Here is an 18,729-nt window from a genome sequence, read left to right as displayed (position 1 = left end):
CTTCCACGGGGCATTGATATTGTCTTTTTATTCCACAGCGACCTCCACCACTCTTCCAAGGGGCATTAAAACCATCTTGTTAAGCTAATGTGACCTCCATGTCTCTTCCACGGGGCACTAATACTGTCCTTTTATTCAACTGCGACCTCCACCACTCTTCCAATGGGAATTGATATTGTCTTTTTATTTCACTGCGACCTGCACCACTCTTCCAAGGGGCATTAAAACCGTCTTGTTAAGCTACTGTGACCTACATGTCTCCTCCAAGGGGCATTAAAACCGTCTTATTAAAACACTCTGCACTCCACATCTCTTCCAAGGGAAATTTATATTGTCTTTTTATTCCACTGTGACCTCCACCACTCTTCCAAGGGGCATTAAAACTGTCTTGTTCTGCTACTGTGACCTCGACGTCTCTTCCAAGCGGCATTAAAACCATCTTATTAAACCACGCTGAACTCCACCACTCTTCTAAGCGGCATTAAAACCATTTTGTTCAGCTACTATGACCTCCATGTCTCTTCCACGTGGCATTGATATTGAGTTTATATTTCACTGTAACCACCACCCCTCTTCCAAGGGACATTGATATCGTCTTTTTATTCCACTCCGACCTCCACCACTCTTCCAAGGGGTCTTTGATATTGCTTTTTATTCCACTTCGACCTCCAATACTCTTCCAAGGGGCATTGATATTGTCTTTTCATTCCACTGCGACCTCCACCACTCTGCCTAGGGGCAATAAAACTATCTTTTAAAGCTACTGTGACCTCCACGTCTTTTCCACGGGGCATTGATATTGTATTTTTATTCTACTGTAACGTCCACCACTCTTCCGAGTGGCATTAAAACCATCTTGTTAAGCTACTTTGAACTCTACGTCTCTTCCAAGGGGCATTGATATTGTCTTTTTATTACACTGCGACCTCCACCATTCTTCCAAGGTGCATTAAAAACGTCTTGTTAAGCTACTGTGACCTCCACGTCTCTTCCAAGGGGTATTGATATTCTCTTTATTCCATTGCGACCTCCATCACTCTTCCAAGGGGCATTAATATTGTCTTTTTATTCCACTGCGACCTCAACCACTCTTCCAAGGGGCATTAAAACCATCTTGTTAAGCTACTGTGACCTCCACATCTCTTACATGGGACATTGATATTGTCTTTTTATTCCACTGCGACCTCCACCAATCTTACAAGGGGCATTGATATGGTCTTTTTATTCCACTGCGTCCTCCACCACTCTTCCAAGGGGCATTAAAACCATTTTGTTAAGCTACTGTGACCTCCATGTTTCTTCCACAGTGCATTCATATTGTCTTTTTATTCCACTGTAAACTCCACCACTCATCCAAGGGGCATTAAAACCCTCTTGTTAAGCTACTGTGACCTCCACGTCTCTTCCAAGGGGCATTAAAACCATCTTGTTAAACCACTCTGAAATCCACAGCTATTCCAAGGGGCATTAAAACCGTCTTATTAAGCTACTGTGACCTCCACATCTCTTCCACGGGACATTGATATTGTATTTTTATTCCACTGCGACCTCCACCACTCTTCCAATGGGCATTGAAATTGTCTTTTTATTCTACTGCGATCTCCACCACTCTTCCAAGGGGCATTAAAACCATGTTGTTTAGTTACAGTGACCTCCACGTCTCTTCCAAGGTGCATTAAAACCACCTTGTTAAACCACTCTGAACTCCACCACTCTTCCAAGGGGCATCAAAACCGTCTTGTTCAGCTACTATGACCTCCCCGTCTCTTCCACGGGGCATTGATATTGTCTTTTTTTTCCACTGTTACCACCACCCCTCTTCCAAGGTGCACTGATATTGTCTTTTTATTAAACTGCGACATCCACCACTCATCCAAGGGGCATTAAAACTGTCTTGTTAAGCGACTGTGACCTCCACTTCTCTTCCAAGGTGCATAAAAACCATCTTGTTAAACTACTCAGAACTCAACAGCTATTCCAAGGTGCATTAAAACCATCTATTTAAGCTACTGTGACCTCCACGTCTCTTCCTCGGAGCTTTGATATTGTCTTTTTATTCCACAGTGACCTCCACCAATCATCCAAGGGGCATTAAACCGTCTTGTTAGGCTACTGTGACCTCCATGTCTCTTCCACGGGGCATTGATATTGTCTTTTTATTCCACTGTAACCACCACCCCTCTTCCAAGGGGCATTAATATTGTCTTTTTATTCCACTGCGACATCCACCACTCATCCAAGGGACATTAAAACCGTCTTGTTCAGCTACTATGACCTCCACGTATCTTCCACGGGGCATTGATATTGTCTTTTTATTCCACTGTAACCACCACCCCTCTTCCAAGGGGCATTGATATTGTCTTTTTATTCCACTGCGACATCCACCAGTCATCCAAGGGGCATTAAAACTGTCTTGTTAAGCTACTTTGACCTCCATGTCTCTTCCATGGGGCATTGATATTGTCTTTTTATTCCACTGTAACCTCCACCACTCTTCCAAGGGACATTAAAACCGTCTTGTAAGCTACTGTGACCTCGACGTCTCTTCGTAGGGGCATTGATATAGTCTTTTTATTCCACTGTAACCTCCACCACTCATCCAAGGGGCATTAAAACTGTCTTGTTAAGCTACTGTGACCTCCAATTCTCTTCCAAGGTGCATAAAAACCATCTTGTTAAACCACTCTGAACTCCACAGCTATTCCAAGGGGCATTCAAACTGTATATTTAAGCTACTGTGACCTCCACGTCTTTTCCACGGTGCCTTGATATTGTCTTTTTATTCCACAGCGACCTCCACCACTCTTCCAAGGGGCATTAAAACCATCTTTTTAAGCTACTGTGACCTCAAAGTCTCTTCCATGGGGCTTTGATATTGTCTTTTTATTACACTGTAACCTCCACCACTCTTCCAAGGGGCATTAAAACCATATTTTTAAGCTAATGTGACCTCCACGTCTCTTCCACGGGGCTTTGGTACAGTCCTTTTATTCAACTGCGACCTCTATCACTCTTCCAAGGGGAATTCATATTGTCTTTTTATTCCACTGCGACCTCCACCACTCTTACAAGGGGCATTAAAACCGTCTTGTTATGATACTGTGACCTTCATGTCTCTTCCAAGGGGCATTGATATTGTCTTTTTATTACACTGTAACCTCCACCACTCTTCTAAGGGGCATTAAAACAGTCTTGTTCTGCTACTGTGACCTCGACATCTCTTCCAACGGCATTAAAACCGTCTTATTAAACCACTCTGTACTCCACCACTCTTCCAAGGGGCATTAAAACCATTTTGTTCAGCTACTATGAACTCCATGTCTCTTCCAAGGGGCATTGATATTGAGTTTTTATTCCACTGTAACCACCACCCCTCTTCCAAGGGGCATTGATATCATCTTTTTATTTCACTGCGACCTCCACCACTCTTCCAAGGGATCATTGATATTGTCTTTTTATTCCACTGCGACCTCCACCACTCTGCCTAGGGGCATTAAAACCATCTTTTAAAGCTACTGTGACCTCCACGTCTTTTCCATGGGGCATTGATATTGTCTTTTTATTCCACTGTAACCTCCACAACTCTTCCGAGGAGTATTAAAACCGTCTTGATAAGCTACTGTGAACTCTACTTCTCTTCCAAGGGGTATTGATATTGTCTTTTTATTCCACTGCGACCTCCACCACTCTTCCGAGGTGCATTCATATTGTCTTTTCATTACACTGTGACCTCCAGCATTCTTCCAAGGGGCATTAAAACCGTCTTGTTAAGCTACTGTGACCTCCACGTCTCTTCCAAGGGGCATTGATATTGTCTTTATTCCACTGCGACCTCCATCACTCTTCCAAGGGGCATTAAATCCATCTTGTTAAGCTACTATGACCTCCACGTCTCTTCCAAGGGGCATTAAAACCATCTTGTTAAACCACTCTGAACTCCACAGCTCTTGCAAGGGGCGTTAAAACCGTCTTGCTAAGCTACTGTGTCCTTCACGTCTTTTCCACGGGGCATTGATATTGTCTTTTTATTCCACAGCGACCTCCACCACTCTTCCAAGGGGCATTAAAACCGTCTTCTTAAGCTACTGTGACCTCCAAGTCTCTTCCACGGGGCATTGATATTGTCTTTTTATTGCACTGCAACCTCCACCACTCTTCCAATGGGCATTAAAACCGTCTTGTTAAGCTACTGTGAGATCCACGTCTCTTCCACGGGACTTTGTTATTATCTTTTTATTCCACAGCGACCTCCACCACTCTTCGAAGGGGCATTAAAACCATCTTGTTAAGCTACTGTGACCTCCACATTTCTTCCAAGGGACATTGATATCGTATTTTTATTCCACTGCGACCTCCACCACTCATCCAAGGGGCTTTAGAACCGTCTTGTTAAGCTACGCTGACCTCCACGTCTCTTCCAAGGGGCATTAAAACCATCATGTTAAACCACTCTGAACTCCTCAGCTATTCCAAGGGGCATTAAAACCATCTATTTAAGCTACTGTGACCTCCAAGTCCATTCCTTGGGGCTTTGATATTGTATTTTTATTCCACACCGACCTCCACAACTCTTCCAAGGGGCATTAACATTGTCTTTTTATTCCACTGCGACCTCCACCACTCTTCCAAGGGGCATTAAAACCGTCTTGTTATGCTACTGTGACCTCCACGTCTCTTCCACGAGGCATTGATACTGTCCTTTTATTCCACTGCGACCTCCATCACTCTTCCAAGGGGCATTAATATTGTCTATTTATTCCACTGCGACCTCCACCACTCTTCCAAGGGGCATTAAAACCGTCTTGTTAAGCTACTGTGACCTCCACATCTCTTACATGGGACATTGATATTGTCTTTTTATTCCACTGTGACCTCCACCACTCTTACAAGGGGCATTGATACTGTCTTTTTATTCCACTGCAACCTCCATCACTCTTCCAAGGGGCATTAAAACCATCTTGTTAAGCTACTGTGACCTCCATGTCTCCTGCACAGTGCATTGATATTGTCTTTTTATTTCACTGTAACCTCCACTACTCATCCAAGTGGCATTAAAACCTTCTTGTTAAGCTACTGTGACCTCCACGTCTTTTGCACGGGGCATTGATATTGTCTTTTTATTCCACTATAACCTCCACCAATCTTCCAAGGGATATTAAAACCGTCCTGTTGAGCTACTGTGACCTCCATGTCTCTTCCAAGGGGCATTGATATTGTCTTTTTATTCCACTGCGACCTCCATCACTCTTTCAAGGTACATTTAAACCGTCTTGTTAAGCTACTGTGACCTCCAGGTCTCTTCCCCGGGGCATTGATATTGTCTTTTTATTTCACTGCGACCTCCACTACTCTTCCGAGGGACATTAAAACCGTCTTGTTATGCTACTGTGACCTCCAAGTCTCTTCAACGAGGCATTGATATTGTCTTTTTATACCACAGCATCCTCCACCACTCTTCCAAGGGGCAATAAAACCGTCTTGTTAAGCTACTGTGACCTCCACTTCTCTACCAAGGGGCATTGATACTGTCCTTTTATTACACTGCGATCTCCATCACTCTTCCAATGGGTATTAATTTTGTCTTTTTCTTCCACTGCGACCTCCAACATTCTTCCAAGGGCATTAAAACCATCTTGTTAAGCTACTGTGACCTCCACGTCTCTTCCAAGGGGCATTAAAACCATCTTGTTAAACCACTATGAACTCCACCGCTCTTCCAAGGGGCAATAAAACCATTTATTAAAGCTACTGTGACCTCCACGTCTCTTCGCCGGGTCTTTAATATTGTCTTTTTATTCCACTATAACCTCCACACTCTTCCAAGGGGCATTAAAACTGTCTTGTTAAGCTACTTTGACCACCACGTCTCTTCCAAGGGGCATTGATATTGTCTTTTTATTCCACTGCGACCTTCATCACTCTTCTAATGTGCAGTAAAACCGTCTTGTTAAGCTACTGTGAGATCCACGTCTCTTCCAAGGGGCATTGATATTGTCTTTATTCCACTGCGACCTCCATCACTCTTCCAAGGCGCATTAAAACCATCTAGTTAAGAAACCGTGACCTCCACGCTTCTTCCAAGGGGCATTAAAACCATCTTGTTAAACCACTCTGAACTCCACAGCTCTTGCAAGGGGCATTAAAACCGTCTCATTAAGCTACTGTGACCTCCTCGTCTCTTCCATGGGGCATTGCTATTGTCTTTTTATTCCACAGCGACCTCCAAAACTCTTTCAAGGGGCATTAAAACTGTCTTGTTAAGCTACTGTGACCTCCATGTCTCCTCCACGGGGCGTTGATACTGTCCTTTGTTTCCACTGCGATCTCCATCACTCTTCCAAGGGGCATTAATATTGTCTTTTTATTCCACTGCGATCTCCACCACTTTTCCAAGGGGCATTAAAACCGTCTTATTAATCTACTGTGACCTCCACTTCTCTTCCACGGGACATTGATATTGTCTTTTTCTTCCAATGCGACCTCCACCACTCTACCAAGGGGCATTGATATTGTCTTTTTTTATTCCACTGCGACCTCCACCACTCTTCCAAGAGGCATTAAAACCATCTTGTTAAGGTACTGTGACCTCCATGTCTCTTCCACGGGGCATTGATATTGTCTTTTTATTCCACTGTAACATCCACAACTCTTCCAAGGGCCATTAAAACGGTCTTCTTATGCTACTGTGAACTTGACGTCTCTTCTTAGGGGCATTAAAACCATCTTGATAAACCATGCTGAACTCCACATCTCTTTCAAGGGGCATTAATACCATCCATTTAAGCTACTGTGACATCCACGTGTAACGGGTCCGGGAGGCGGAACCTCTGAGCTACGATACAAGGGGCCGGCCCTTGTAAGGGAGCGGGTGGCAGTCTCTGGATGAACGGACAGGGAGTTACGGCAAGTGATCAGGGCAGTCTCTGGGTAAAGGGTAGGTACGACCTGAGATGGCAGAGCCTCCGGGTAGGCTAGCAGGCAGATGGTAGATGTGTGCTCCCAGGTGAGCAAGCGAGAGTCTCTGGAATAGCAGGTGGTCACGGCACGTGACGGCGGAGCCTCCGGGCTGGCAGGCGGGCAGGTAACGGAGAAGCGCTCCCAGGTGAGCGGGCAAGAGTCTCTGAAATAGCTGGTGGTCACAGCACGTGACAACGGGACCTCCGGGCTGGCAAGCAGGCAGGTAACAGAGAAGCGCTCCCAGGTGAGCGGGCAAGAGTCTCTGAGATAGCTGGTGGTCACAGCACGTGACAACGGAGCCTCCGGGCTGGCAAGCAGGCAGGTAACGGAGAAGCGCTCCCAGGTGAGCGGGCAAGAGTCTCTGAGATAGCTGGTGGTCACAGCACGTGACAACGGAGCCTCCGGGCTGGCAAGCAGGCAGGTAACGGAGAAGCGCTCCCAGGTGAGCGGGCAAGCTGGTCCATAGACAGACTGACCGGAGTAGTAAGGCAGACCGTCAGACCTCAGGCAAGCAGGCAGGTAGCTGATATGCGCTCCCAGGTGAGCGGGCAGGCTGGTCCTTTAGACAGACTGACAGGAATAGTAAGGCAGACCGTCGGACCTCAGACTGGCAGACTGGTAACAAGTATACAGGCAGAAATCAGGCAGGTAACTGGCAGGTAACAGGCAGGTAACAGGCAGGTAACTGGCAACGGGACCTGAGGGCTGAAGCACAGGTGAAACACAGGTGCAAACAACATTGCTCGGGCACCTCCATTTTGGAGGAGGTGCCTTATATATGATGAAGTCCTCCGGCCATTGGCCGGGGACTCCTTAGGACGGCGCGCGCGGCCCCTTTAAGAGGAGGGGAGCGCGCGCGCGCGCGCCCTAAGCACAGGGGCCGGGAAGGAGCGCGCGCTGAGAGCAGAGCAGGAGGAGGACGCCGGGAAGGAGCGCGCGCTGACAGCAGAGCGGAGGGAGGACGCCGGGCACGGAGCAGAGCGGTGAGGGGAGCAGCGTCCCTGCCTAGCAGAGGGCAGGGACGCCAGCGCTACAGTACCCCCCCCTTTAGGCCCCCCCTTTTTTAGGCCAGACAGAAATTTAGCTAGGATGAGAGGGGCATGGATGTTCTCCCGGGGCTCCCACGTTCTCTCCTCAGGACCAAACCCCTTCCAATCTACCAGAAAAAAGGTCTTTCCTCTTACCCTTTTGGTGGCAAGAATGTTCTCTACCTCAAACTCGTCCTCAGCAGAAACCGGAGCAGGAGGCGTACCTGTAGACTTGGAAAAAGAGTTAAGTACCACAGGTTTGAGGAGAGATACATGGAAGGAGTTAGGGATCCGTAAGTTGGCCGGGAGTTTCAATTTATAGGCCACCGGGTTGATCTGACTGATGACCTCCAGTGGGCTGATGAACCGAGGCCCTAACTTATAGGAAGGGATCTTGAGCTGGACATATTTGGACGAGAGCCAGACTTTATCCCCAGGACGGAATTGAGGAGGGTCCAGACGTCCTTTGTCAGCGTGTCTTTTCATACGCTCGGATGACAGAAGGAGTGCGGACCGGGTACTCTCCCATATGGAGGAAGACTCGCTCTCGTGATTGTTGTACGAGAATTCGGCCCATGGCAGGAGATCCACCCAGTCAGAATGGTGAGCATTAACGAAGTGCCGGAGGTAACTGGTCAGGTTCTGATTGATCCGCTCCACTTGACCATTAGACTGTGGGTGGTAAGCGGAGGAGAAGTCCAGAGTGACGTCTAGCAATTTACAAGTGGCTCTCCAGAAACGAGAAGTGAACTGTACTCCTCGATCCGACACGATGTGACGGGGCAGGCCATGAAGACGGAAGATGTGGCGGATAAAGTCTTTAGCCAGCTCGGGTGCAGACGGAAGACCTGGCAGGGGAATGAAGTGAGCCATCTTGGAAAAGCGGTCAGCGACCACCCAAATGACCGTACAACCGGCAGAGACGGGCAGATCAGTTATGAAGTCCATCGCTATATGCTGCCAGGGGGCAGCAGGTACTGGCAGAGGAAGAAGGCGGCCGGCCGACAGGTGTCTCGGAACTTTGTTGCGGGCGCAGGACACACAGGCAGAAACAAAGTCCATAACATCCTTGTGCAGGTTAGGCCACCAGTAGTGCCGGGTAATAAGCTGGAGGGTCTTTTTCTGACCGGCGTGGCCAGCTAGTTTAGACGAATGACCCCAGTGTAGGATCCTCTCCCGATCAGGTACCGATACGAACGTCTTACCAGGAGGGAGACAATTTAGACTCACGGGAGCCACCTGCATTACTCTGGCGGGATCGATGGGGTAGTCACATGGTCTATGAGGTGGTAATGTCTCTGCCTCCTCCATATCAAAGACATCAGCACAAGACCAATAAGGAATCGGAAGTCCAGGTAGATTAGCTGGGATAGGAGAGGGACGGACGGAATGGACGGGAACCAGGCAGGTTTTATGACAGTCTTGTCCCCAGCGAAGGACTTCTCCGGTTTGCCAGTCAAGCACGGGTGCATGTCTCTGGAGCCAAGGCAGACCTAGCAAGAGGGCGTGAGAGAGTCCAGGCAGAACGTGAAGGGAGATACTCTCTGAATGCAGCATTCCCACCTGCAGAGTAATTGATTCGGTGATGAATTGGATGGGGCGAGGTAAGAGGCCCCCATCCACGGCAACAACGGACAAGGGTACAGCCAGAGGTTTGGTGGGGATGCGGTATTTCTCCACCAGGGACTGTGAAATAAGATTTCCGGCTGCTCCAGAGTCAAGTTGGGCTAGTTCGGAATAACGATTCTCCCCGCAGATGACTGAGACTGACAGCAGCAGGGATGGAGAGGATTTATTTTTGTCTAGATCGACCCCTCTGAGCGAACCTAGACACAGGCGTTCTCCCGACCTCTCCGGGCAGGCACGGATCCGATGCTCCTTACTGCCACAGTAGAAGCAGCTCCCCTCGGCACGGCGTAAGTCCTGACGGGATTTGACCATCTTGGTCTGGTCGACCTGCATAGGCTCAGGAGAGTGTACCTGGGGAGAAACGGAAGGAGTGACGGGTTTCAGAAAAGTAGGAACTAGACGTGGAAACCCCTTTTCACGGGTGACCTCTTTGGCACGCTCCTGGAACCGTAGGTCAATCCGGGTGGCAAGAGTTATTAGGTCATCGAGAGTGGTAGGAATGTCCCGACCAGCAAGTTCATCTTTATTACGGCCGGACAGACCCTCCCAGAAGACGGATACCAGAGCCTCGTTATCCCAGGCCAGCTCCGAGGCAAGGGTACGGAACCGTATGGCATATTGACCCACGGTGAGGCTTCCCTGACGGAGGCGTAGCAGAGATGATGCGGATGAGGTCCTCCGTCCGGGTTCGTCGAAGGCTTTCCGGAAAGCCATGAGAAAGGCAGGCAAGTCGGACACCAGGGGGTCTCCTCTCTCCCATAGAGGATTTAGCCAGGCCAGAGCCTCCGCGGTGAGATGGGACATGATGAATGCAATTTTGGCTCGGTCGGAGTTAAACTGGTGGGACAATAGTTCAAAATGCAGGGTGCACTGATTTATGAAGCCCCGAGCCTGGACGGAGTCGCCTCCGAAGCGAGGAGGTGCAGAGAGCCGGGGTCCGGAAAAGGATACCATGGTACTGGCCGTGGTTGCAGGTGGTGTAGTCAGAGTGTCCAGGCGAGTATTAACATTCCGCAGGTGACCCAGGATGGACTCCTGTTGGGACCTTTGACGGGAGAGTTCATGACACAGGTCCGTGAGCGAGGGAGCTTGGGTGCCACCGGGTTCCAGGGCCCGAGCAAACTGTAACGGGTCCGGGAGGCGGAACCTCTGAGCTACGATACAAGGGGCCGGCCCTTGTAAGGGAGCGGGTGGCAGTCTCTGGATGAACGGACAGGGAGTTACGGCAAGTGATCAGGGCAGTCTCTGGGTAAAGGGTAGGTACGACCTGAGATGGCAGAGCCTCCGGGTAGGCTAGCAGGCAGATGGTAGATGTGTGCTCCCAGGTGAGCAAGCGAGAGTCTCTGGAATAGCAGGTGGTCACGGCACGTGACGGCGGAGCCTCCGGGCTGGCAGGCGGGCAGGTAACGGAGAAGCGCTCCCAGGTGAGCGGGCAAGAGTCTCTGAAATAGCTGGTGGTCACAGCACGTGACAACGGGACCTCCGGGCTGGCAAGCAGGCAGGTAACGGAGAAGCGCTCCCAGGTGAGCGGGCAAGAGTCTCTGAGATAGCTGGTGGTCACAGCACGTGACAACGGAGCCTCCGGGCTGGCAAGCAGGCAGGTAACGGAGAAGCGCTCCCAGGTGAGCGGGCAAGCTGGTCCATAGACAGACTGACCGGAGTAGTAAGGCAGACCGTCGGACCTCAGGCAAGCAGGCAGGTAGCTGATATGCGCTCCCAGGTGAGCGGGCAGGCTGGTCCTTTAGACAGACTGACAGGAGTAGTAAGGCAGACCGTCGGACCTCAGACTGGCAGACTGGTAACAAGTATACAGGCAGAAATCAGGCAGGTGACTGACAGGTAACAGGCAGGTAACAGGCAGGTAACTGGCAACGGGACCTGAGGGCTGAAGCACAGGTGAAACACAGGTGCAAACAACATTGCTCGGGCACCTCCATTTTGGAGGAGGTGCCTTATATATGATGAAGTCCTCCGGCCATTGGCCGGGGACTCCTTAGGATGGCGCGCGCGGCCCCTTTAAGAGGAGGGGAGCGCGCGCGCGCGCGCCCTAAGCGCAGGGGCCGGGAAGGAGCGCGCGCTGAGAGCAGAGCAGGAGGAGGACGCCGGGAAGGAGCGCGCGCTGACAGCAGAGCGGAGGGAGGACGCCGGGCACGGAGCAGAGCGGTGAGGGGAGCAGCGTCCCTGCCTAGCAGAGGGCAGGGACGCCAGCGCTACACCACGTCTCTTTCACGGGGCTTTGATATTGTCTTTTTATTCCACTGCGACCTCCACTACTCTTCCAAGGGGCATTAAAACTGACTTGTTTAGCTAGTGTGATCTCCACGTCTCTTCCACGGGGCATTGATATTGTCTTTTTATTCCACTGTAACCTCCACCACTCTTCCAAGGGGCATTAAAACCATCTTGTTAAGCTACTGTAACCTACACATCTCTACCACGGGGCATTAAAACCATCTTGTTAAATCTCTCTGAACTCCACAGCTCTTCCAAGTGGCATTAAAACCAATATTGTTAAGCTACTGTGACCTCCACTTCTCTTTCACAGGGCATTCAAATTGTCTTTCTATTCCACTGCGACCTCCACCACTCTACCAAGGGGCATTAAAACCGTCTTGTTAAGCTACTATGAACTCCACGTCTCTTCCACGAGGCATTGATATTGTCTTTTTATACCACACCAACCTCCACCACTCTTCCAAGGGGCAATAAAACCATCTTGTTAAGCTAATGTGACCTACACGTATCTTCCAACGGGCATTAAAACCATCTCAATAAACCTCTCTGAACTCAACGTCTCTTATAAGGAGCATTAAAAGCGTCTTGTTAAGCTCCTTTGACCTCCACGTTTCTTTCACGGGGCATTGATATTGTCATTTTATACCACAGCAACCACCACCACTCTTACAAGGAGCAATAAAACCATCTTGCTAAGCTACTGTGACATCCACGTCTCTTCCCCGGGGCATTGATATTGTCTTTTTATTCCGCTGCGACCACCACTACTCTTCCAAGGGACATTAAAATCGTCTTTTTAAGCTACTGTGACCTCGACGTCTCTTCCAAGTAGCAATGATACTGTCCTTTCATTCCAATGCGACCTCCATCACTCTTCCATGGTGCATTAATATTGTCTTTTTATTCCACTGCGACCTACACCACTCATCCAAGGGGGATTAAAACAGTCTTGATAAGCTACTGTGACCTCCACGTCTCTTCCAAGTGGCATTGATATTGTCTTTTTATTCCAATGCGACCTCCACCACTCTTCAAAGGGGCATTAAAACCATATTGTTAAGCTACTGTGACCTCCACCTCTCTTCCACGGGTCATTGATATTGTCTTTTTATTCCACTGCGACATCCACCACTCTTCCATGGGGCATTGATATTGTCTTTTTATTCCACTGTAACCTCCACCACTCTTCCAATGGGCATTAAAACCATCTTGTTAAGCTAATGTGACCTACACGTATCTTCCAAGGGGCATTAAAACCATCTCAATAAACCTCTCTGAACTCAACGTCTCTTCCAAGGAGCATTAAAAGCGTCTTGTTAAGCTCCTTTGACCTCCACGTTTCTTCCACGGGGCATTGATATTGTCTTTTTATACCACACCAACCTCCACCCCTCTTCCAAGGGGCAATAAAACCATCTTGTTAAGCTACTGTGAGCACGACGTCTCTTCGAAGGGGCATTGGTATTGTCTTTTTATTCCACTGCGAGCTCTACCACGTTTCCAAGGTACATTAATACTGTCTTGGTAAGCTGCTTTGACCTCCACGTCTCTTCCTCGGGTCATTGATATTGTCATTTTATACCACAGCAACCACCACCACTCTTACAAGGAGCAATAAAACCATCTTGCTAAGCTACTGTGACATCCACGTCTCTTCCCCGGGGCATTGATATTGTCTTTTTATTCCACTGCGACCACCACTACTCTTCCAAGGGACATTAAAATCGTCTTTTTAAACTACTGTGACCTCGACGTCTCTTCCAAGTAGCAATGATACTGTCCTTTTATTCCAATGCGACCTCCATCACTCTTCCAAGGGGCATTAATATTGTCTTTTTATTCCACTGCGACCTACACCACTCATCCAAGGGGGATTAAAACAGTCTTGATAAGCTACTGTGACCTCCACGTCTCTTCCAAGTGGCATTGATATTGTCTTTTTATTCCAATGCGACCTCCACCACTCTTCAAAGGGGCATTAAAACCATATTGTTAAGCTACTGTGACCTCCACCTCTCTTCCACGGGTCATTGATATTGTCTTTTTATTCCACTGCGACATCCACCACTCTTCCATGGGGCATTGATATTGTCTTTTTATTCCACTGTAACTTCCACCACTCTTCTAAGGGGCATTAAAACCATCTTGTTAAACCACTCTGAGCTCCACAGCTCTGCCAAGGGGCATTAAAGTTATCTTGTTAAGCTACTGTGACTACCACGTCTCTTCCACGGGGCATTGATATTGTCTTTTTATTCCACTGCGACCTCCACCACTCTTCCAAGGGGCAATAAAACCATCTTCTTAAGCTACTGTGACCTCGACGTCTCTTCCCCATGGCATTGATATTGTCTTTTTATTCCACTGCCACCTCCACCACTCTTCCAAGGGGCATTAAGAGCTTCTTGTTAAGCTACTGTGACCTACATGTCTCTTCCAAGGGGCAATAAAACCATCTTGATAAACCACTCTGAACTCCACAGCTCTACCAAGGGGCATTAAAGCCATCTTGTTAAGCTACTGTGACTACCACGTCTCTTCCACGGGGCATTGATATTGTCTTTTTATTCCACTGCGACCTCCACCACTCTTCCATTGGCCATTGATATTGTCTTTTTATTCCACTGCGACCTCCACCACTCTTTCAAGGTACATTTAAACCGTCTTGTTAAGCTACTGTGACCTCCACGTCTCTTCCCCGGGGCATTGATATTGTCTTTTTATTCCACTGCAACCTCCACCACTCTTTCAAGGTACATTTAAACCGTCTTGTTAAGCTACTGTGACCTCCACGTCTCTTCCTCGGGGCATTGATATTGTCTTTTTATTTCACTGCGACCTCCACTACACTTCCAAGGGGCAATAAAACCGTCTTGTTAAGCTACTGTGACCTCCACGTCTCTACCAAGGGGCATTGATACTGTCCTTTTATTACACTGCGATCTCCATCACTCTTCCAATGGGCATTAATTTTGTCTTTTTATTCCACTGCGACCTCCACCACTCATCCAAGGGGCATTACAACCATCTTCTTAAGCTACTGTGACTTCATCGTCTATTCCAAATGGCATTGATATTGTCTTTTTCTTCCACTGCGACCTCCAACATTCTTCCAAGGGCATTAAAACCATCTTGTTAAGCTACTGTGATGTCCACGTCTCTTCCAAGGGGCAATAAAACCATCTTGTTAAACCAATATGAACTCCACCACTCTTACAAGGGGCAATAAAACCATTTATTTAAGCTACTGTGACCTCCACGTCTCTTCGACGGGTCTTTAATATTGTCTTTTTATTCCACTATAACCTCCACACTCTTCCAAGGGGCATTAAAACCGTCTTGTTAAGCTACTAGGAGATCCACGTCTCTTCCACGAGGCATTCATATTGTCTTTTTATTCCACTGCAAACTCCAGCACTCTTCCAAGGGGCATTAACAACATCTTGTTAAGCTACTGTGACCTACACGTCTCTTCCAAGGGGCATTAAGACCATCTTGATAAACCTCTCTGTACTCAGCGTCTCTTCCAAGGGGCATTAAAAGTGTCTTGTTAAGCTACTGTGACATCCACGTTTCTTCCACGGGGCATTGATATTGTCTTTTTATACCACAGCAACCTCCACCACTCTTCCAAGGGGCAATAAAACCATCTTCTTAAGCTACTTTGACCACCACGTCTCTTCCAAGGGGTATTGATATTGTCTTTTTATTCCACTGCGACCTTCACCACTCTTCTAATGTGCAATAAAACCGTCTTGTTAAGCTACTGTGAGATCCACGTCTCTTCCAAGGGGCATTGATATTGTCTTTATTCCACTGCGACCTCCATCACTCTTCCAAGGCGCATAAAAACCATCTAGTTAAGCAACCGTGACCTCCACGTTTCATCCAAGGGGCATTAAAACCATCTTGTAAAATCACTCTGAACTCCACAGCTCTTGCAAGGAGCATTAAAACCGTCTTATTAAGCTACTGTGACCTCCACGTCTCTTCCACGGGGCATTGCTATTGTCTTTTTATTCCACAGCGACCTCCAAAACTCTTTCAAGGGGCATTAAAACTGTCTTGTTAAGCTACTGTGACATCCACGTATTTTCCACGGGGCATTGATATTGTCTTTTTATTCCACTGCGACCTCCAACACTCTTCCAAGGGGCATTAAAACTGTCTATTTAAGCTACTGTGACCGCCATGTCTCTTTCTCGGGGCTTTGGTATTGTCTGTTTATTCCACAGCGGCCTCCAGCACTCTTCTAAGGGGCATTAAAACCGTCTTGTTAAGCTACTGCGACCTCCATGTCTCCTCCACGGGGCATTGATACTGTCCTTTGTTTCCACTGCGATCTCCATCACTCTTCCAAGGGGCATTAAAACCGTCTTATTAATCTACTGTGACCTCCATGTCTCTTCCACGGGACATTGATATTGTCTTTTTGTTCCAATGCGACCTCCACCACTCTACCAAGGGGCATTGATATTGTCTTTTTTTATTCCACTGCGACTTCCACCACTCTTCCAAGGGGCATTAAAACCGTCTTGTTAAGCTACTGTGACCTCCATGTCTCTTCCACGGGGCATTAAAATTGTCTTTTTATTCCACTGTAACCTCCACCACTCTTCCAAGAGCCATTAAAACGGTCTTCTTATGCTACTGTGAACTTGACGTCTCTTCCAAGGGGCATTAAAACCATCTTGATAAACCACGCTGAACTCCACATCTCTTTCAAGGGGCATTAATACCATCTATTTAAGCTACTGTGACATCCACGTCTCTTTCACGGGGCTTTGATATTGTCTTTTTATTCCACTGCGACCTCCACCACTCTTCCAAGGGGCATTAAAACTGACTTGTTTAGCTACTGTGATCTCCATGTCTCTTCCACGGGGCATTGATATTGTCTTTTTATTCCACTGTACCCTCCACCACTCTTCCAAGAGGCATTAAAACCATCTTGTTAAGCTACTGTAACCTACACGTCTCTACCACAGGGCATTAAACACATCTTGTTAAACCTCTCTGAACTCCACAGCTCTTCCAAGGGGCATTAAAACCAATATTGTTAAGCTACTGTGACCTCCACTTCTCTTTCACAGGGCATTCAAATTGTCTTTCTATTCCACTGCGACCTCCACCACTCTACCAAAGGGCATTAAAACCATCTTGTTAAGCTACTATGAACTCCACGTCTCTTCCACGAGGCATTGATATTGTCTTTTTATTCCACTGTAACCTCCAGCACTCTTCCAATGGGCATTATAACCATCTTGTTAAGCTAATGTGACCTACACGTATCTTCCAAGGGGCATAAAGACCATCTCAATAAACCTCTCTGAACTCAACGTCTCTTCCAAGGAGCATTAAAAGCGTCTTGTTAAGCTCCTTTGACCTCCACGTTTCTTCCACGGGGCATTGATATTGTCTTTTTATACCACACCAACCTCCACCACTCTTCCAAGGGGCAACAAAACCATCTTGTTAAGCTACTGTGAGCACCACGTCTCTTCGAAGGGGCATTGGTATTGTCTTTTTATTCCACTGCGACCTCCACCACTCTTCCAAGGGGCATTAAAACTGACTTGTTTAGCTACTGTGATCTCCACGTCTCTTCCACGGGGCATTGATATTGTCTTTTTATTCCACTGTAACCTCCACCACTCTTCCAAGGGGCATTAAAACCATCTTGTTAAGCTACTGTAACCTACACGTCCCTACCTCGGGGCATTAAAACCATCTTGTTAAACCTCTCTGAACTCCACAGCTCTTCCAAGGGGCATTAAAACCAATATTGTTAAGCTACTGTGACCTCCACTTCTCTTTCACAGGGCATTCAAATTGTCTTTCTATTCCACTGCGACCTCCACCACTCTACCAAGGGGCATTAAAACTGTCTTGTTAAGCTACTATGAACTCCGAGTCTCTTCCACGAGGCATTGATATTGTCTTTTTATTCCACTGTAACCTCCACCACTCTTCCAATGGGCATTAAAACCATCTTGTTAAGCTAATGTGACCTACCCGTATCTTCCAAGGAGCATGAAAACCATCTCAATAAACCTCTCTGAACTCAACGTCTCTTCCAAGGAGCATTAAGAGCGTCTTTTTAAGCTCCTTTGACCTCCACGTTACTTCCAAGGGGCATTGATATTGTCTTTTTATACCACACCAACCTCCACCACTCTTCCAAGGGGCAATAAAACCATCTTGTTAAGCTACTGTGAGCACGACGTCTCTTCGAAGGGGCATTGGTATTGTCTTTTTATTCCACTGCGACCTCCACCACTCTTCCAAGGGGCATTAGAACCATCTTGTTAAGCTACTGTGACCTACACGTCTCTTCCACGGGGCATTGATATTATCTTTATTCCACTGCGACCTCCACCACATTTCCAAGAGGCATTTAAACCGTCTTGATAAGCTACTGTGACCTCCATGTCTCTTCCTGAGGGCATTGATATTGTCTTTTTATTTCCCTGTAACCTCCACCACTCATCCAAGAGACATTAAAACCGTCTTGTTCAGCTACTGTGACCTCCACCACTCTACCAAGGGGCATTAAAACCGTCTTGTTAAGCTACTATGAACTGCACGTCTCTTCCACGAGGCATTGATATTGTCTTTTTATTCCACTGTAACCTCCACCACTCTTCCAATGGGCATTAAAACCATCTTATTAAGCTAATGTGTGACCTACACGTATCTTCCAAGCGGCATTAAAACCATCTCAATAAACCTCTCTGAACTCAACGTCTCTTCCAAGGAGCATTAAAAGCGTCTTGTTAAGCTACTTTGACCTCCACGTTTCTTCCACGGGGCATTGATATTGTCTTTTTATACCACACCAACCTCCACCACTCTTCCAGGGGGCAATAAAACCATCTTG

The sequence above is a fragment of the Phyllobates terribilis genome, unplaced genomic scaffold (assembly GCF_046119375.1).
Source record: "Phyllobates terribilis strain yellow unplaced genomic scaffold, ASM4611937v1 Scaffold_1__5_contigs__length_1240528914, whole genome shotgun sequence".
Taxonomy (NCBI): Eukaryota; Metazoa; Chordata; class Amphibia; order Anura; family Dendrobatidae; genus Phyllobates; species Phyllobates terribilis.
The sequence above is the reverse complement of the archived record's forward strand: the minus strand, read 5'-3'. Positions refer to the sequence as shown.